The sequence below is a fragment of the Pleurodeles waltl genome, chromosome 2_1 (genome assembly GCF_031143425.1).
Source record: "Pleurodeles waltl isolate 20211129_DDA chromosome 2_1, aPleWal1.hap1.20221129, whole genome shotgun sequence".
NCBI classification, from domain to species: Eukaryota; Metazoa; Chordata; class Amphibia; order Caudata; family Salamandridae; genus Pleurodeles; species Pleurodeles waltl.
In genome coordinates this window covers 107,689,976-107,710,539 of record NC_090438.1, presented here as the reverse complement: position 1 = coordinate 107,710,539, position 20,564 = coordinate 107,689,976, and positions in this window count along the sequence as shown.

Sequence of the window (20,564 nt, the reverse complement as noted above, 5' to 3'; positions counted from 1 at the left end):
GTGCTGGTGTTACCAGAGGGTGGAAGGTCAGTGTTGGGCTGTGCCTGTGCAAGGGGAACCGACTGTCCTGAGGCCCACGATGGTCCGGGCTGGTCATCAGGATCCAGTAGGGCAGAGCTGCTGTCGTCACTGTAGGCCTCTTCTGTGGGTGGAGTGGAGTTGTCTGGACCCTCCGGTGTGGTAACGTTCCGTAGTGGTCCTGCAGGGATATAAGAGCATGATTAGTGCATGTGTGTGTGTGAGTTATGGTGTGCAATGGGTGGGTGTTTGTGTACCCCAGTGCAAACATTCCTGTGTGTGGGTTTGTGTGATGATGGTTAGGGGGTTGTTATGGGTATGTGCAGTGAGCATGCTTTGGTGAAGGGGTGACCATGCTTTGTTTTTGCATGCGGGGCTTGGTGTTGGGATGGGTGGTTTGTGTTATGAGTACATTAGTGAGGAGTTGGAGTGATAGGGGAGGGGGTGATAGTGGGGGGGTGTGATGGCATGCAGGTAGGGTGGGGGATATAATAGTTGAGATTTAACTTACCAGTGTCCATTCCTCCACCGACTCCTCCGAGGCCCTCTGGATGCATGATGGTCAAGACTTGCTCCTCCCATGTTGTTAGTTGTGGGGGAGGAGGTGGGGGTCCGCCGCCAGTCCGCTGTACCGTGATGTTGTGTCTGGATACCACTGAACGCACCTTCCCCCGTAGGTCGTTCCACCTCTTCCTGATGTCTTCCCGATTTCTTGGATGCTGTCCCACAGCGTTGACCCTGTCCACAATTCTTTGCCATAGGTCCATCTTCCTGGCTATGGATGTGTGCTGCACCTGTGAGCCAAATAGCTGTGGCTCTACCCGTAGGATTTCCTCCACCATGACCCTGAGCTCCTCCTCGGAAAACCTGGGGTGTCTTTGGCGTGACATGAGGTGGTGTGGGTGATGTGTGGGGTGGTGTAAGTGTTGATGTGTGTGTTGATGTGTAGTGGTGTGTGGTGTATTGTGCGTGTAATGTATGGATGATGGTGTTGTGTGCCTCTGTGTGGTGGGGTTCTCAGTTGCTGTGCTCTCTGTCTATCTGGCCTTCATCTCAGATTTTTGGTCGTAGGGGTTTGTGGGTGATGTGGGTGTGTGTTTTATATTGTGTTGGGTGTGTGGAAGTGGTGTTTGTATGTGTATCAGGTGTGTGTATTTTGAATTGTCCAATGTGGCGTTGTTTTGGAGATGTGTGTGTGTATTGGATTCGTGGGTCGTGATAGCATGGGCGTGTTTCTGTTGGCGTGACGGTGGAGGTTTTGTTTTCTCCAGTTTATCACTGACCTTTGGTGTGGCGGTCTTGTGTGGGTGTCTGAATTTCGGCGGATTCCGAGATGTGGGTCATCATAGCTGTGGTGGAAATCCGCGGCGGTGTTTTGGCGTTCTTCAGCACGGCGGTAAGCGCCTTTTACCGCCAATGTTGTAATGAGGGCCTTAATCCGACTTCATATTCTGTATAAAAAACTTGACACAGAGATGCCCAGTGTATCAAGGCACATATTCTTAGTTGCGATGGCACTATGAGCAGAACAGGAACAAAGCTTGGAGCTTTAACTGCTGAACCTGTGAAGTTTCTAAAAGGATTGCTGAGACAGAAGAAGAATGTGACTTTAAAGATGTATAAAAGTATTTTGTGTGTGTGTGGACAATGAGTTCTGACTGTCATACATTTGATGATCTTCAGTGAGTTCAGAAGTTGTGTAAATTTTTTGGCTCATGCATATATAGAGAATGATCCGTGTGAATTTGGTTGGGAAGGAATTCATGGGGTGCTAAAACCTACAAAATTTCTAAAGCCTCTAACTAGAGAACGTACACGTACATGTACTTGAAAATCCCGTGCTGCAAAAAGATGTCCCTGTCGATATGCTCTTCTCAAATGTTTAACATTCTGCAAATGTACCTTGAGCGATTGCCGAAATAAAAAGTGAACTATGAAAATGTCTCTAAAACAGGAGAGCTAAACATTATATTTCATATTCAGATCATAAACATTGTTTGGTGAATACATAAAAGGATTAAAAACCAGTATTATTTGTTTCATTTCATTGTATGTCTCTTCTTCCTCTTTTATAGCGACCATTTTGAACAAAGGCGGAAAGGTTGTTTTGAGGAGTTATTTTCTGTCTCCATAAGACTACTTGGCCCCCAAAACCTATGTTTTGACAACAAAATGAAGTATATAGGTCTTATGGTTCCTGAAATATTACTGAAATATTACATCATCACTGCAACACATCCGTCATTTTTTAAAAATGTCGTCCAGAAAAATTTGGACCGGATCCGTAATCTCTACCCAAGCTAAATTACTTCTCTGATGATATAAAAGCGGAAATCAAAAATGAAAATCTCTGGACAACATGTTTTTTACGGAGTTATATCATGAGGCTGGGATTACAAAGAACAGTACACACATTCCCAAGAAACTCCCAGATATAGCTTCATTAATAGGTGTGCCCGCTTTGAAGGAGAGAGAACAAGTGATACAACAAACATTAAGGGAACCAGAGTCACGCTATACCTGAGGTCTGTCTTCAAAGTCAAGTTAGATTCCATGAATCATGAGAGGGTCCAAAGGGTGGGCTAGGGCGATAAGAATTTTGATCAGAATAAGAACTTGGAGGCTGGGGACCAAGAGGAGACAACTACAGAAATTAGCCCAGCAACTGTTTTGATACACCCAGCTATACCAGTGACAAATCAGTTTCCCCCCTTGGTGATGGAAGACTCAACCTCAGGTGAAGGGGCTGTGACAAACTCGGCAGGCCTGGTACAGAGGGTGGTCATTCTATCCCAGAATCAGGCAGCTGGTAGCTGTACCTCAACTTCTGGGAAATAGTGCAGAAGATGTTTGGTCAGCTACCACAAGAGATAAAGGGTCACTTCTCGATCTCCAAGGCAAATCAGAGGGAGATCAAAGTGACCTGTTGAAGTCTGGAGGAGAAAACAGTGCTTGAGGAACATGAATACAGAGTTCAGTACCTTGGTTCAACAGTCAATGAAAACATTTAGGTGGTCTCTCAGTTGAAACAAAAAGAGAAAGAGCTGATGGAGAAGCTCAAGAGAATAGAGAACAATTCAAGGAGACATAATATCAGAATCTTGTATGTGACTGAAGGCGCAGAAGGGGACAATGTAAAGATTTTTTATAATAAACCTCATAAGAAAAGCATTCCCTCAGGAAATCTGTTCTATTGACCTTGGGGCTGAAAGCCAAACGGTCCATAGAGACGCTTTTAAACTAAACCTCGGGTGGAAGAAACCCAGAAGATATTAGTACATATCCTGTTGTACTTAGTAAAAGAAACAATCCTGGGTTTGGCCCTAAAGTAAACATCCATTCAGACCTTGGGGCTCGCATTTAAGATCAGATTTAGTATCTCTTGAGCCACAGAAGACAGGCAATGGAAATTGGGTAATCACATGGAGGAGCTGAGGTCAATGGGTGCAAGTGTCCAGCTAGGATTTCCAGCAACACTAAGTCATATGGGATAATAAAAAGCACAATTTCTCAGAACCAGAGGAGATGGATAAATGTATCTCACAGGCTAGGAGGGGGGCTATCCACAGAGGAACAGGCTTAAATAGGTATAGGGTATGCCAAGAGATAGGTATGGGATGGTTCCCATGTAGATGGCACACACGTTGGGAAAGAAGGGGAGAAAATGAAAAAAAGATATCCTCAAACAACAGAGATTGTGCTAGGAATGCAGGGGAAACCTTGTTCAAATTGATCCTAAAAGGTTATGGGGGGGATGGATGATCAGCAAGGTGGACAGGCCCTCTCAATTATATGCGGGAATGTGAATGGGTTGTGAGTAAATGAAAGGCAGTGCCTTAATCTGCAGTATTTAAAAAAAATGTGTCCCAAATTGTCATATTACAAGAAACTCACTTGCTAAGACAAGAGCGCAAAGACCTTTTTTTAAAACAAAGATGGATAGAGAACATGGTGGCCTCTGATGAACAATATAGTACTAGCCATCTTAGTCAAGGCAAATTCAGGAGTGTAAGTAGGGGGGCAAAAATCTGATGAGAGTGGACATTGGATAATTGCCAAAATTAAAGTATAACAAAACCCTTTTACCTTAGTTTGTTACTGTGGTCTGAACACCGATGATGTCTCCCCTGCTATTCTCTACTTTAGTGGAATGTAAGGCTCCTACCATTTTAGGTGGAGACTTTGACATTTTGTTGGACAACGATCTAGATAGATCTTCAGCAGGCTTTCAAATGAGCTCACCAAGAATGAGTGCCTATCTTGTCTCTATGGTAAACAATCTAAACCTGTTTGATGTGTTGCACAGGGTAAAAGAAAACTGCAGGGATTATACCTTCTACATCAGGAAAAATGGCCACAGCTCAAGGTTGGACTACTTTTTATTGACAGCAGAGAGAATTATGAAGGTAGAACTTCTCCAAAGTAACCTGTCAGATCATGCAGACTTAGTTTTAAAAATCAAGTTGCCAGTCTGTAAACAGAGTAGAACGTGGATAGTTAATAGGTTATTTCTTCAGTCTGAGATCATGCAGGAGGTAGGGAAGGGACAGAAGGCTGTTTTAACTGGAATATGACATCAGCCCCTATTCACATAGGATGGGATGCGTAAAAAGTCAGGTTAAGAGGCACTGTAAAGAGCTTTCTTGCGTTGTAGAATATGAAGAAGAGGATGCAGATATCACAGCTGGAGGAGGAGATTGCCAGTCTAGAAGTGGCATTGAAAACAACTTTGGTAAAAGGGGACACAAGGAAAAGAATAGAGCAGGGGTTCCCAACCTTTTGACTTCTGTGGACCCCCACTTTATCAGTACTGGAACCCGGGGACCCCTACTGAATCATTAATGGAATCTGGGACCCCCCCCACTCCAGTGAGTCATTACTGAAAGCTGGGGACCTAATCTGTCGACATTATTAAATTTTCTAAGCAGTCACAGATCCCCTGAGGAGGCTTCACGGACCTGCAGGGGTCCCTGGATCACAGTTCGGGAACCACTGGAATAGAGGACTCATTGGAGGCCCTGCAATTGAAGTTTAAGTTGAAAATGGAAGAGAAGGTGACACAGCAATGGGAAGAGTAAGGTCAGGGCTCATGTGTGTGTTGACCACTGTGGAAAGTTGCTAGCCTGGAAAGCCAGACTGGATAGAAACTGGAATTTCATTAGAAAGGTCATAAATGAAGAGACAAATCTGACTCTTGAGGATAGTAAGGACATAGAACTAGCATTTTGCAAGTTTTTTCAGGATCCATATTCAGAAACTTTAGTTATAGACTGGGAAGTGTTACATAGATGGTTGATGGATAAACATCTTCTCAGGCTCACCTAAGGACAGCAACAATTTCTGAGTTGTGAAAAACAGGTAGAAAAATTCTGACAGCAGGCAGGAAACTTAAAAGAGGTAAAGCAGCAGGCCCTGATGGGGTCAAACAATCATCAATCAATCATGGAGTGATAAAGTGGGGCAAATCACCCATGAGGGTGTCAAGGCACTGAAAAAAAGAAGACATGAGCAAGAGCGATGCAGCAGCATGGGGAGAGCTAGGCCAGAGAGTTGCTCAATGGGTTCACTCTGCGGCCTTCATTAAGTTGGTCCTGGGAGTAGGGAGGGGTGCTGGGAGATAGTAGGCTGGGATAGGAGGGAAATAAAATTCGGCATGCGGGAGCGTCATGGGAAAAGCAAGGTGAATGTAGTGAAAACAAGGGAAAAGCAAAGAGAAAGCACACAATAAACAGGAAAAAGCAAGGAGAAAGCAGTGAAAACGAAAGAAAAGCAGAGAGAAAGGACACAAAAAATGAGGAAAAAAGCAAGGGGAATGCAGTGAAAATGAGGGAAAAGCAAAGAGAAAGTGCACAAAAAATAGTGGCAAAGCAAGGAGAAGGCACAAAAAAAACACGGAAAAAGACAAGGAGAAAACAGGGAAAACGAGGGAAAAGGAATGAGAAGGCATACAAAAAAACAGTAAAAAGCAAGAAGAGAGCAGTGAGGATGAGGGAAAAGCAAGGAGAAGCCACACAAAAATGGCAGAAGAAGCAGAGAGAAAGCAGTGAAATAATGGGAAAAGACAGGAGAAGGCACACAAAGTGGCAGAAAAAGCAAGGAGAAAATTAGTGAAAAGCAAGAAGCATGAGCAGAAAAAACTGTAAAATCTACAAAAAGGCAGTGAAAATGAGATAAAATCAAAGAGAAGGCACACAAAAAACGGGAAGAAGCAAGGACAAAGCAGTGAGAACAAGGAGAAGGCAAGGAAAAGGCACTCAAAAAACGGGGGATAAAGCAAGGAAAAGACAGGAGCAAGAGCAATGCAGCAGCATGTGGAGAGCTGGGACTGGGAACAAATGAGTTTTACATTCTAATTTCGGAGAGGGTAATTCCAGTCTGGATTTAGTTGTTTCACTCCATATTATTAGAAGGCTTACCTATACTCGGGTCTGAAACCCAGTAAGAACCCCATACAGTCAGTCATACCATCTGATATTGTTGCTGTAGTATCACCCAGTATCTTAGCTGCTTCTTTAAGTAAAGTGGTGGGCAGTCTGCAGGAGCTGACTTACACACTATAGGCTTAGTCAATCTAGCAAAAACTTTAGGGATCTCACTGGCAATTGTAACGGGATGATTGTGTTAAAGCACTTTGGGATAGAGGATGCGTTCTCTGGTGTATCGGTTAAGATGTACAGCACGCCGAGCACCCAGGCTCTGGTCAATGATAATCTCACTGCACCAGTGAAAACAGGAAGAGAGTCCTGGAAGGCTATCCCCTTTAACCCATTTTTTTATCTGTATATTGAACCCCTGGATCAAAGTCTGAGATTGGACAGAGAAATAAAACCATTTATGGCAGGTGCATTTTTTTCAGGAAAATAGTTCTGTACACTGATGATTTAATGGCTTATACCACAGGTGTTGTGTTCACTATGCCACAATTAATGTAAGAAGTAAGGCTCTTTGGTGACCTATCTGGTTATGAGGTCCATGGGACAAAAACAGAGATTATGATATGGAATCAGAGCTGTGGGGCTATACATAGGATTCCTGGGATACCTAAGATAGGATGCCTGGGACTAGAAATAATGCAAAATCCAGAGAAAATACCAATGGTAAATATAGAAAAGGTCTTCAATAGGTAGACAAGACAATGAAGAGATGGCAGAATCTCCCCGTCATCTTTTACGGCCGGATAAACTTAAGTCAAGATGGGTATCCTACACAAATTTACCTACCTGTTTGATAACATTCTGTTGAACTTCGACAATAAGGCCCTTATGAAAATACAGAGGTAAATCACCTCCTTTGTCTGGGTGAGCAAGGGATTAAGACTTTATTGGAAAAAGCTGAGAAGGAAGATGGAGAAAGGGGGCTTAGGGCTCCCCGATTTTCAACTGTACTGCTGGGCCTTGCTGCTGAAGAAAAGCAGGATGCTTCTTCTTCGCCCGGATGAGTAACCAGTAGGTGTCATGTGCAGCACTATTTCAACTGATCTATCTGAGGAAGGCTTTTTAACAAAGTCTGGGTTACCCAAATACTTCAAGATGTTTGGTTAAAGTGCTTGCAGGCAGCTGCTAAAGTGTGGTATGGGTTAAGGTCACTCTTGAGGATCCTGTATTATAGTAAGTTGTTACCAGTATGGGACTCACCAGGGACCCTCAAGCAAAACCTCTGAGGGGGTGCAGCATAATCACTTTGGGACAGCTGGTGGAAGGAGACTGGGGCCTTTCTTGGGACCCCTGGAAGAGGATGACAAATGGGGCACTTTCTAGGCTTGATTTCTACCGGTTGAATGCATGGCTCAGCTCTCAGTGGTAAATTGAGATTGAGACAAGCTCAATGGAAAAGGACCTCCAGAAACTTAAGGCAAGGAAGACGGAAGTGTCACATTGGTATCTGCACCCAGTGCTTAATTTGTAAAAGAAAGACTGCTGATGGTCTTTCTCTTCCTCTGTCTTTCCAATCTGTATGCGTTTTCCATTCCGCACTCTGAAAATATCTGTTGTAAAAAATAAATGCTGATGTCCTCCACCGCCAACCAACGGCTCAAAATAAGAACTGCATGCACCTCCCGAAAGCAACATAATCCCACTCTTCATATCTGGGAGGGATACTCACTGAGCATTGAGCTGGAGGAGTGTTGGAAAGTATCAATGAATATTCTATATTCGATGATTAAATCTGCTGCACTAACGAGAAACCACTTCTTCACAGTCCACAGAGTTTATTGGACCCCACTGAAGCTGGCTGGAAAAGAGGAAGCAAGGATCCCAGGTGCAGATGTGCGGTGCTCGAGATGTGGATGACGTCCATATAATTGCCAGTTGCCCAAGCTTGAAGGATTACTGGTCAAGCGTGGATAACACAATTTCTGATGCTTTGGGAATGACCATAGAGGTAAGACCCGTTCTGATTATGTTTGGCTTGGTTCAGCACAAGGCTGGAGTTGCGTCCCTTTCGTTATTACAACCTAAGTAATCTTGACAAGAAGGGAGATCCTTAAAAAGTGATTTAAACCCTCAACCCCAAGAGGATGTTACTGCTGGAGTTCAGTGAGGTATTTTAAGGAGCTGGACAGGAAGGTTAAGAACGGAGTAGAGGAAGAAGGGGTTCTGATATTTGCTGAAAATAGGATGAGTAATATCGTATCCAGTGATTAAACTGCTCAAGTCAGTACTGACACACATCGCTGAAATTCAGACACCCACACAAGTCCGCTACACCAAAGGTCAGCGATAAATATGCGGAAACAAATCCTCCACCTCCACGCCAACAGAAACACGCCCATGCTATTACGACCCACGAATCCATGCGGCGGTCTTTCAAGCGCAGTATTCCATTGGCGGTACACACCGCCGCGCTCAAAATACACACACAGCTCCAAAACACCGCCACAAAGGACAATTCAAAATACACACACCTGATACACATACAAACACCACTCCCACACATCCAATACAATATAAAACACACACTCACATCACCCACAAACCCCTACGACCACAAATTAGAGACGAATGCCAGAGAGAGACAGCATAGAATAGATAACACCATCACACAGAGGCACACAACACCATCACCCACACAACATCCACGCACAAAACACCACATACCACTACACTCACCACACTCATCAACACATACACCACCCCACACATCACACACACCACCCCATGTCACGCCAAAGACACCCCCGCTTCTCCGAGGAGGAGCTCAGGGTCATGGTGGAGGAAATCATCAGGGTAGAGCCACAGCTGTTTGGCGCACAGGTACAGTACACATCCATAGCCAGGAAGATGGAGCTATGGCAAAGAATAGTCGACAGGGTCAACGCTGTGGGACAGCACCCAAGAAATAGGGAGGACATCAGGAAGAGGTGGAACGACCTATAGGGGAAGGTGCATTCAACGGTATCCAGGCACCACATCGCGGTACAGCGGACTGGCGGCGGACCCCCACCTCCTCCCCCACAACTAACAACATGGGAGGAGCAAGTCTTGTCCATCTTGCATCCTGAGGGCCTCGGAGGAGTCGTCGGAGGAACGGACACTGGTAAGTCTAATTTTAACCATCATAACCCCCACCCTACCTGCATGCTATCACACACCCCCACCATCACACCCTCCCCTATCACCCCAAATCCTCACCAATCTACCCATGACACCAACCACCCATCCCAACCCCAAGACCTGCATGACACAACTAAGCATGGACACCCATCACTAAAGCATGCCCACTGCACAGACCCACAACACCCCCCAACCATCACCACACAAGCCCCCACACAGGAATGCCTGCACTGGGGTTCACGCACACCCATCCATTGCACACCATGAAACACACACATGCAATAATCATGTTCTCATACCCCTGCAGGAACCCGAAGGACCGTCACCACACCAGAGGGTCCAGACAACACCACTCCACCCCCAGAAGAGGCCCACAGTGACGACAGCAGCTCTGCCCTACTGGATCTTGATGACCAGCCCGGACCATCGTGGGCCTCAGGACAGTCGGTTCCCCTTGCCCAGCCACAGCCCAACACCGAACTGCCACCCTCTGGGAACACCAGCACAGCACCCACCCAGCGGACCCATACCTCCCTACCCAGGACAGGTCAATCAGCGGTGTGTCCACCACTACAGGGCACCCAGTCTAACCCACCACCCCAACAACAACAGGGACCTGGGGGCAGTGGTAGTGGGCACACGGTCCAGGGGACGGGGACACAGGAACACAGGGGAACTGGGAGGGCTGATGTGCGACAGAGGGAGGACAGGCCAAGGGAACCCACTCTCCACGAGGTCCTATCCTCTATCATGGGAGCATACCACCACTCCCAGGAGACGATGGCAACGGTCCTGGACAAGTTGCAGGAGACCCTGCGCCTGCAGGAGGAGCAGTATTTGGGGTTCAGGGAGGAGCTCAGGACCATCGGCTCTGCCCTGGGCACCATCGTAGGGGTGGTGACGGACATTCAAAAGACCTTGAGGGACACCGTGGCACTCCAAGGGGCCCCTGACACTAGCCAGGACAACGAACTGCCCACCACCTCCGCCGGCGCTAGTGGACAGGACGCCCCACCACAGGACCACCACACCAGCACCCCACCCCCTGCAGACGGACAACCACCATGCAAGCGGGCCCTGAGATCCAGGAACAGGACAGAGCAAGATGGCAAGACCCCCGCCAGGAAATAAGACTACCTTGATTGTCCCCCCACTGTCCCACTTTGTTACCCTGTCCATATTGGAACTGCCCCAGCTCCACTTCCAATGCCCAGATGTGCAGTGTACCTGTGAGACTAATAGACTGGACTCTGCCATGGACATTATTCCACCATGACCTCTCCCCATTTCACAACCCCCCTACATTTTTATGCACTTCAATAAACACCCTTGAAAACGCAATAATATTGGAGTCAGTCAATGATTGTGAACTTTGTATTGTCAATTATAGTGTTAAAAAAGGTTAGCCATTGGAAGGTTAACATACCAATGTCATACATCACAAGCCTTTCAAGGGTGAAAGCTGTTGACACGTAGGTCAACACATTAGTGAAACTGAAATGGAAGTGGACAACTCAGTTAACAAATAGGGAGTGAAATGTAGGTACAGGATAGAGGTAGACGTGTGAAATGTAATATAATGTGAAACATGAAATTGTACTCACCTGTGTCTCATTGAAAATATTGCTGTATTACTGACTCCCTGTTGTCGTTTTCATCTTCATCAGCTTCCTCCTCATCACTGTCCACAGGCTCCACAGGCTCAACAGCTGCAACAACACCGTCATCTGGATCATCCTCCTGCAGAAAAGGCACCTGGCGTCGCAATGCCAAGTTATGGAGCATGGAGCAGGCGATGATGATGTCGCACACCTTCTTCGGTGAGTAGAATAGGGATCCACCTGTCATATGGAGGCACCTGAACCTGGCCTTCAGGAGGCCGAAGGTCCGCTCGATTACCCTCCTAGTCCGCCCATGGGCCTCATTGTACCGTTCCTCTGTCCTGGTCCTGGGATTCCTCACTGGGGTCAGTAGCCAGGACAGGTTGGGGTAACCAGAGTCCCCCAATAGCCATACACGGTGCCTCTGGAGTTCACCCATCATATCAGGGATGCTGCTATTCCGCAGGATGTAGGAGTCATGCACTGAGCCAGGGAACATCGCATTTACCTGCGAGATGTACTGGTCTGCCAAACAGACCATCTGGACATTCATCGAATGATAACTCTTCCGGTTCCTGTACACCTGTTCATTCCTGCGGGGGGGACCAGAGCTACATGGGTCCCATCAATGGCACCTCTGACGTTGGGGATATGTCCCAGGGCATAGAAGTCACCTTTCACTGTAGGCAAATCCGCCACCTCAGGGAAAATGATGTATCTTCTTACGTGTTTCAGCAGGGCAGCCAACACTCTGGACAAGACGTTGGAAAACATAGGCTGGGACATCCCTGATGCCATGGCTACTGTTGTCTGAAAAGACCCACTTGCAAGGAAATAGAGCACTGACAGCACCTGCACGTCAGGGGGTATTCCAGTCGGATGGCGGATTGGTGACATCAGGTCAGGCTCCAACTGGGTACATAGTTCCCGGATTGTGGCACGGTCAAACCAGTAGGTCACGATGACATGTCGCTCTTCCATTGTCAACAGGTCCACCAGCGGTCGGTACACCGGCGGATTCCGCCATCTTCCAATATGTCCCAACTGACGGTGCCTAAAAAGGACAACAGCGAAAAAACTGTCAGCATTCCTCCAGGTATGAACCCACAGTCATACACAAGACTACACCAGACAATTAACCCATCCGGGAATGGTTTTGAGTGTAGGCCTCGGTATGTGTGACGCAGTAGTAAGTGAAGCCATGTGGGCCCCTGAAATGGGGGCTGCCTGACCTCTAAAATGGGACAATGGAATTGTGGGGTAACTGCGCTGGCGTTGCACACCGTCGCGGTAGGCGGTCGTAGAGCGCGGCGCAGTGCTGCATTGGTTAACATTGGACCCAATGGGTCCCAGGAGCCAATGAACAGGTGCGCTGGCGGTGATGATGCGCACCGCCGCGGACGTCACCGCCGCGGACGTCACCACCATTTTCTGTCTGTTCAATCACTAGATACCTGACCTTCGACAGGAGAGGACCTACACTGCTAGTGCTGCTGTGACCTCGGTCTGGAAGCGACGATGGCTGCTGCGTCTGGGGAAAGGGCCCCTGCTTCACTGCACAGGAGTTGGAGAAACTTGTGGATGGGGTCCTCCCCCAGTATACGCTACTCTACGGTCCTCCAGACCAACAGGTGAGTACACTGTGAGCACGTTGGATGGGCTAGGCCTGGGTGGAGAGGGCTGGGTGGATGAGGGAAGGGGGCAGAGTACATAGAACAGTCATGCATGGGGATGAATGGGCCACAGGGATAGAGTTGGGAGGGGGCCAATTACAACGACGGTGCAGTAGGTAATGACTGTTCCTCTTTCCTTGTGCATGTCATGTAGGTCAGCGCCCACCAGAAGAGGGACATTTGGCGTGCCATCGCCAAGGAGGTCCAGACCCTGGGGGCCCACCATAGACGGGGCACCCACTGCCGGAAGAGATGGGAGGACATTCGCCGCTTCAGCAAGAAGACGGCGGAGGCTCAGCTGGGGATGGCCTCCCAACGTGGGAGGGGTGCCCGTCGCACCATGACCCCCCTGATGTTCCGGATCCTGGCGGTGGCCTACCCGGAGTTGGATGGGCGCTTAAGGACATCACAGCAGACACAAGGGGGTGAGTTCAACCTCATGCAATGGACTTTGCGTGCTGTGGAGCTGTCTGGGTGGGGGTGGTGGGCTGTGGGTGTCCCTAGGCCAGGGCGAGTTAGGTAGGCAAGGCCCCTCCGTTATGTAGGCCATGTGGCACTCTACTCCAGCTCAGAAAAAAAGGCAAATTGATGTATAGTTGCCCCTTTGCCATCCATGTGGGCAGATGTCTACCATTGCCATGTAGGCCATTTCCCAGGAATTGCATGTGCAGAGGGCAGGAGCATGGCGTAATGCAGGGGGCTGCTGCGTTTGTCTTGTCCGCCAACGGTAGCGGTATGCCATGCACTAAAACTCTCTTTCTTCTGTCTCCACCCTTTTTCGGCTCTCCCTGTCCTTCTGTACATCAGCATCATCAGGCGGAGGTACAGTGGCACCGGAGCACGAGGGAGCTGCATCCCACATGGCCATGGAGGGCCACACCACAGACTCTGATTTCACCAGTGGGACAGAGGGCGAGGGGAGCTTCACGTCAGCCACAGGATCACCAAACAGCGACACGGACTCGTCTGCCGATGGGAGCTCCCCTGTGGTGGCGCACCATCTGTGCGCCCCACTTCTACAAGTACAGCCGCCACCTCCCCTACCAGCACCCCCCTCCCAGCAGCCCCTCAGCATTCGCCCCGTGCCCGCTCACCCAGGAGGGTGGGCATCACCTTCGCCCCTGGCACCTCAGGCCCTGCCCCTGTCACCCCTGCTGCCCTCAGTGAGGAGGCCATTGACCCAGCACCACAAGCCGATCACCTGCACTCACCACCTCCACTGCCATTTACAAGTCCCCTGTGTCCTCTCCCAGTGTGTCTGTGACGCCCCCTCCCAAAGTACACAAACGCCGGCAATCACTCACCCAACATCCATCCATCTCACGACAGCCTCCAGTACCTGCACCTGCACCCAAAACACCTAAAGTGACACCTCCTACAACCACCTCCTCTTCCTCCACTCCCAGAGCCCCTCCAACTACCCATCCCAGTGTACGTCAGAAACTGTCCCTATGTCAAATTGACCTTTTTGCCCCCATCCCCCCCTCCAATTCATCAGTCCCGTCGTAGCGCCTCAGCCAAAATGCCTCCAGTACCAGTGGTGCGTGTTCCAGGTTTTTGGAGTGCCCCGTCCACCAGGGCAGGCAGTAGGACCTGGAGCCAAGGCACTGTCAGCCCACCCCCTGTGAAGGCTCCGAAATTGGAGATTGGATGACGGGACCGTGTCAAGACTCCTGGTGGTACAAACAGTGAAATGGGATCCAAGGCGATTGGTGAGTCATCTGTAACACAAAAGAAGGTGGGGAAGGTCCCGAGGAAGTCTCCCCAACCTGTTGTGAGTGTCACGGCGGAGAAGTGCGCCATCATTTCCGGCGGTCCAGACACAACCGCCAGCACCCTCGTTACTGGTCAGGAAACCACCGCCAGAGTCATAACCCAGGAGGGCTCAAGTATCGTCACTGGTCCAGAGACCCCCGCTGGAGTCATAGCCCAGGAGGGCTGAAGTATCGTCACTGGTCCAGAGACCACCGCCGGAGTCATAGCCCAGGAGGGCTCAAGTATCGTCACTGGTCCAGAGACCACCGCCGGAGTCATAGCCCAGGAGGGCTCAAGTATCGTCACTGGTCCAGAGACCACCGCCAGAGCCATAGCCCAGGAGGGCTCAAGTATCGTCACTGGTCCAGAGACCACCCCAGAGTAATAGCACAGGAGGGCTCAAGTCTCAGTACTGGTCAGGAGACCACCGCAACCGCCGGAGTCACAGCCCAGGAGGGTCCAGAATCTCACAGCCCCGCTGGGCAATGATGGAACGTCATGCCACACACCAATGTCCAGTGTGGAGATCGTCATGCCACACACCAATGTCCAGTGTGGAGATCGTCATGCCACACACCAATGTCCAGTGTGGAGATCATCATGCCACACACCAATGTCAGTATCTGAACCGCCATCTTAGGCTACCGCTGAACAGTCCATAGGCAGCCATTGTAAAGCACCGCTGAACAAGGCCAAGACCGCCATGGTGAAGACCGCTGAACAGGGCAAAGACCGCCATGGCAAATCACCGCTGAACAAGGCCAAGACCGCCATGGTGAAGACCGCTGAACAGGGCAAAGACCGCCATGGCAAAGCACCGCTGAACAAGGCCAAGTCCGCCATGGTGAAGACCGCTGAACAGGGCAAAGACCGCCATGGCAAAGCACCGCTGAACAGTCCATAGGCAGCCATGGCAAAGCACCGCTGAACAAGGCCAAGACCGCCATGGTGAAGACCGCTGAACAGGGCAAGGACCCTGTGGGTATGAATAGTCCGGCACATCAGGCATCGTTCTCCCATGTGCAGCTGGGACAGTGACAGGACAGGTACTTTCATGGGGAGACTCATCCAGTCTGGGCACCAGTCCCCCTCCAGGACCAGTGGAGACCTGCATCTACCTGAGAGACTGTGGCTTTGCACTCCCCAGGATATGGCAGTGGGCAATCCACCCACTGTATAGACTTGAGAGACTGTGGCTTTGCACTCCCCAGGATAAAGCAGTGGGCAATCCACCCACTGTAGAGACTTGAGAGACTGTGGCTTTGCACTCCCCAGGATAAAGCAGTGGGCAATCCACCCACTGTATAGACTTGAGAGACTGTGGCTTTGCACTCCCCAGGATAAAGCAGTGGGCAATCCACCCACTTTAGAGACTTGAGAGACTGTGGCTTTGCACTCCCCAGGATAAAGCAGTGGGCAATCCACCCACTGTATAGACTTGAGAGACTGTGGCTTTGCACTCCCCAGGATAAAGCAGTGGGCAATCCACCCACTGTATAGACTTGAGAGACTGTGGCTTTGCACTCCCCAGGATAAAGCAGTGGGCAACCCACCACTGTTATCCACTTGAGAGACTGTGGCTTTGCACTCCCCAGGATGGCACAGTGGGCAAACCACCCAATGTAGTGACTTGAGAGACTGTGGCTTTGCACTCCCCAGGATACATCAATGGGCATGGAGCCCTGTCGTGGATCTGGCTTCGCATTCATGTGGCTGAGGTGCCCCCCCTTTCCTTCCCCCTGAGGTGCCTGTAGTGTTTCTATCTGATGCCTCGGCAGTGTTCTCTCGGATTTTGGTCAGGTATCTATTGTGGGCGTCGCCCATGCATTTTTGGACTGTTGGTGCACGGACATTGTTGTGTACATATCTGCACTACTTCTTGTTTTATACATTTATTTTTGACAGATTTCTTGATATATATCCGTATATTTTTTAATGAGTAATATATTGGCACAGTACAAGGTTTGCCCGCTATTCGCTTTGTCATTGCATTCTTCCGGGGGGGTTGTGGGTTGTTACTGTGATTTTTGTGACAGCATTGCTGTGTATGTTGTAATATGCGAGGGTGGGGGTGTTTGGTGGGTGTCCCCGTAACTTTTGCCTCCCCCGTCCCCTGTGTCGTAGGTGCAGTACTCACCGGTATGTTCTGCGCCTACGTCGCTGTTGGTCGTAGATGAGCAGGAATGCAAGGGCAGGTAAGATTTGTAGTTCCGGGTCCATGGAGTCCTCGTTCCTCGTGGGATGTGTTGAGGTGAGTGTTTTCCCATAGCAAAAGCTGTTTCCGCCGTGTTTTTATCCACGGTGAATCCGCCCCGGAAAAGGTGGTGGATTGGTGTGTTGTGATAGTGTGGGCGGTACTTTGTCTTCCGCCTGTCTGTTGGCGGTGACCGCCGCGCTGTTTGTCTGTACCGCCGTGGCGGGCGATGTGTTAAAGTGGCTGTCTTTGTTGGCGGTTTCCGCCAGGGTCGTAATTCCATTTTTTTGTCCGCAGGCCTGTTTGCGGTATTACCGCAGCTTTAACACCGTCCGCCAGGGTTGTAATGAGGGCCTATATCTCTTATGAAAAGGCTCTGTACATCGACTACCACAAGCATGCCAACAACAGTCAGATCCATAGTGGAATACATACGTTTCTGGGACACTGCAGAGTTTCTTAAAGTACCTCAACCTCTTTCAACAATGGATGTGTCAAAACTGGCTCTACCTTACGTATAAAAATAGAGATTCACTCATTCAGTTCGATGGAACAAATTTACATTTGATTTGGTTCAGACCTGGGAGAAACAGCTTTTTCTCTTCCACTCAAAAGTGTTGTCACCTGGAATAGAACAAGGATGTTAACCTCTCCAGACTAAATAGCATTTTGCCTGCTTGAGCAACTCTCATAAACTTAAGAAGTCAATTTGTCAAGCCTTTTGTTGTAATTGTCCATCACTAACGGGTAGCGCCCTAAGGTTTCTGCCTTCTCTTGCCATATGAAAGCACCATCCCTGTCTGTCGCCTTCTTGGGGTCCTGCCGCTAAAGATGACTCATCACCAGTCCCCCTCATTCTTGTAAGGTAGCTGGATACTCCTGTCTAAACGACAATCAAGCTCCAAAGAGTACATAAACTAGCTGCCTGCCTCAGCTGTTGCCTAAAAAGAGTCTATAGTATATTTTTCCCATCCATGTATTGATGCCTTAGAAAATATTAAGCTGAGAACCATGCTGTTATGTGTGTCCCTTTAAAGCTGGGCCATGTATATCACATTCACAACAGATGTGCTACGTTGTACAACAGTAAGCTGGTGCCATGCCCTGACGAGCATTGCAGACTACAAGCTACTGTGGGCAGATTTGTTCTCATGTGCACTTCTGCTGCTCACACTGTGGTGCCATGTCACCACAGCAGAGTCAAACTGAAAACCAAAATCTGCCTTGGCACATATGTTCAATCAAGCCTCATTCAAGTCAAGTCAGTCAAGTCTATCAATAGGGCATGTCTAGTATGCGTTCATAAGGGTATTGTTGGATCCTGCTCTGAAAACAGCCATCTAGCCTGTATACCACCAGGAAAATGGCAGAATAGCCAGTGCAACCCTGCCCACACAAAAGGTCACAGATTTGATTTCAACTATTTCAGGTCCGACCCCAAAAAGGAAAGAATGCCAGAACCTGGAAAGTAAATTATATAAACAATTATGATTTTCAGTTGCAATAAAAAATAAACTGATGTGACCTCCAATAATTTATTATTTCTTCTTTTAAGTTGATTCCTCACAGGTCATGCAGCTACGAACACATATACTGCTCAACATGGACGCACCTCTGTGGCTTTGTCAAAAATTCCTTCCCCACTGCTTTGCATCTTAGTGTTTTGGGGCGTAATGCCTACATTTATTGTGCAAAAAATATTTTGAAAAACAACGTGGGTAAAGGTGCTGTGATGTGACAGATGACACAAAGTTTTTAATTTCCTAGGCTCTTGGCAGGACTATCATGTGTCCTTCCTCATGCATGGTGATGTAATTCCAGGATGCGCAGAAGAGGAGGTGCACAACAGGAAATTGAGGGTTGGGGGCACTGGATCCATGAGGGATCAGACTCTTCTCTTTCTTCATTGCTCTCGCAGCTCTGTGTTCAGTGTGCAGCTCCCATCACGATCAGCACTCCCACTTATCTTGCATACAAGCTCACCATCTCTGGTGATTCTTGATGCACCCATAGACAGGACCTAGACTGGAGAGACTAAGAAGTGTAAGAAAGAAAAAGGCAAGGCAGCAGGTCATTAGCATCACTGCATCCAGGTTCTGGAACAAAAGGTCCGCCACAGTTTACTGAAGAGTTGAACACATATCTGTTTAAAGAACACTACAACACAATGCAGGTATGCTGCACTTCTGTTCTCAGGCCTTAGCTACCTCACCTATCACACTTTCACTGTATGCTTGTTTTTGACACGCTTCAGTACTTCACTGCCTTTTGGCTACATTGGTGCTAAACAAATACCACATATGTAAATACATACATCTGCACCTTGTGCGTGGTTTGTGCAACTCATGATTTCAACAATCTGACATTGGGGAATAGGAGAGCAGCACAGACCACAGACACCTTATTTGTGTGAAAAAGGCCTCTTTATTGAACAGATGCACATCACATAATATAACCCTGGCATAAAGCCTTACATCCAACTAAACATCACTATACAGTCGAGTTACCTATGTTAAACTACCCCTCACCCCTATAAAGGACCCTCCCCCCACAACCTAAAACTGCAAAGCTATACTGCTTTATGGGTTAAACTTCCTCCCTTGAGGCCTTTAACCTGCCATACCTTTCCAATGGAACTATTAACCTGCAACTAATTCAACTTGTTAAAGAACCTTAAACTTCCTACCTTGTCCCGGCATGCGTATGTCTACCATTTTCCTTTCGGCCTGTATTGCCCCACAAACAAACATAAACTTGGCTAAGCCCTGACAACCGCCACCCAGAAAAAGGAGCCTACCCCTTCTTTTTCTGCACCCCCTTAACTAACCACCCCACTTTCTAATGCATGTGAAGTGCTGCTGCTATAACCCCACGAATCTTCAGTAGGTAGAGTTCAGACCCATAAAAGGACAAATGCATTTCATCCCCCGGAACAATTCCGCAGCTTTGTAACTCAGATCCCTGTGTTTACCACTACCCCTACGATTCCTTCTACAGAAAGTCCTCATCTCTGTGTTAGTCTTTCATCTTGTCCTTTCTATGGCTGCTGGTTTTATCACCCAATTCATACTCTTCTGGGAATTAATTATGTTCACATAATCTGGCTCCCAGACAATTGTTCTTTGATTTCTAAGGGGTCGTCTTTCATGCACTATAACTGTAGAGTGATGAGAGTCCCTTTCCCCCGACCACCCTTGCTCTTACTCCACCATCATCTCTCCTCGCCCGTACCTTCTACTTTGTCAACCAGTTCACCTTCCTCTAAGCTCTCTGCATCATAATCAAGCACTGTATCCTCATTCAAGTAAATACATTTACCCCCTGTGACAGCAGTTGCCGCCTGCCACTGCGGCTTTAATTCAACATCACAGTCCGCGCCGTATCCTGCCCTCCCAACCTATCCACCGAAACCTGCTGCTTACATACGTAGCGCTGCTCACTAGGAGTACTTCTGTACTCGCTGACGGTTGCACAGCCGCAGCCGTACTGGTCCTTCTTGTGGCAGCGATCTTGCTGCCCCCAACGGCACCCAGCTGCTCGTACGAGGCAAAGCCTTCCCTTCATTTCGTGTCACGGGGATGTACCAGACTCCCCTGAGCCCTCTGCATTGCCGAACCTGGGCATCTGGAAAATAAACTCATGGTCTGGTGGTCTGGCCCCTAACTCACGCCATGCTGGGTGCTCCGCCCCTTCCCGTCTCTGCTGAGTGTCTCCCATGGGACCCCCAAAATCACCCTCTCCAGCTGACCCTGTGCTCCCCTGGGTCTAA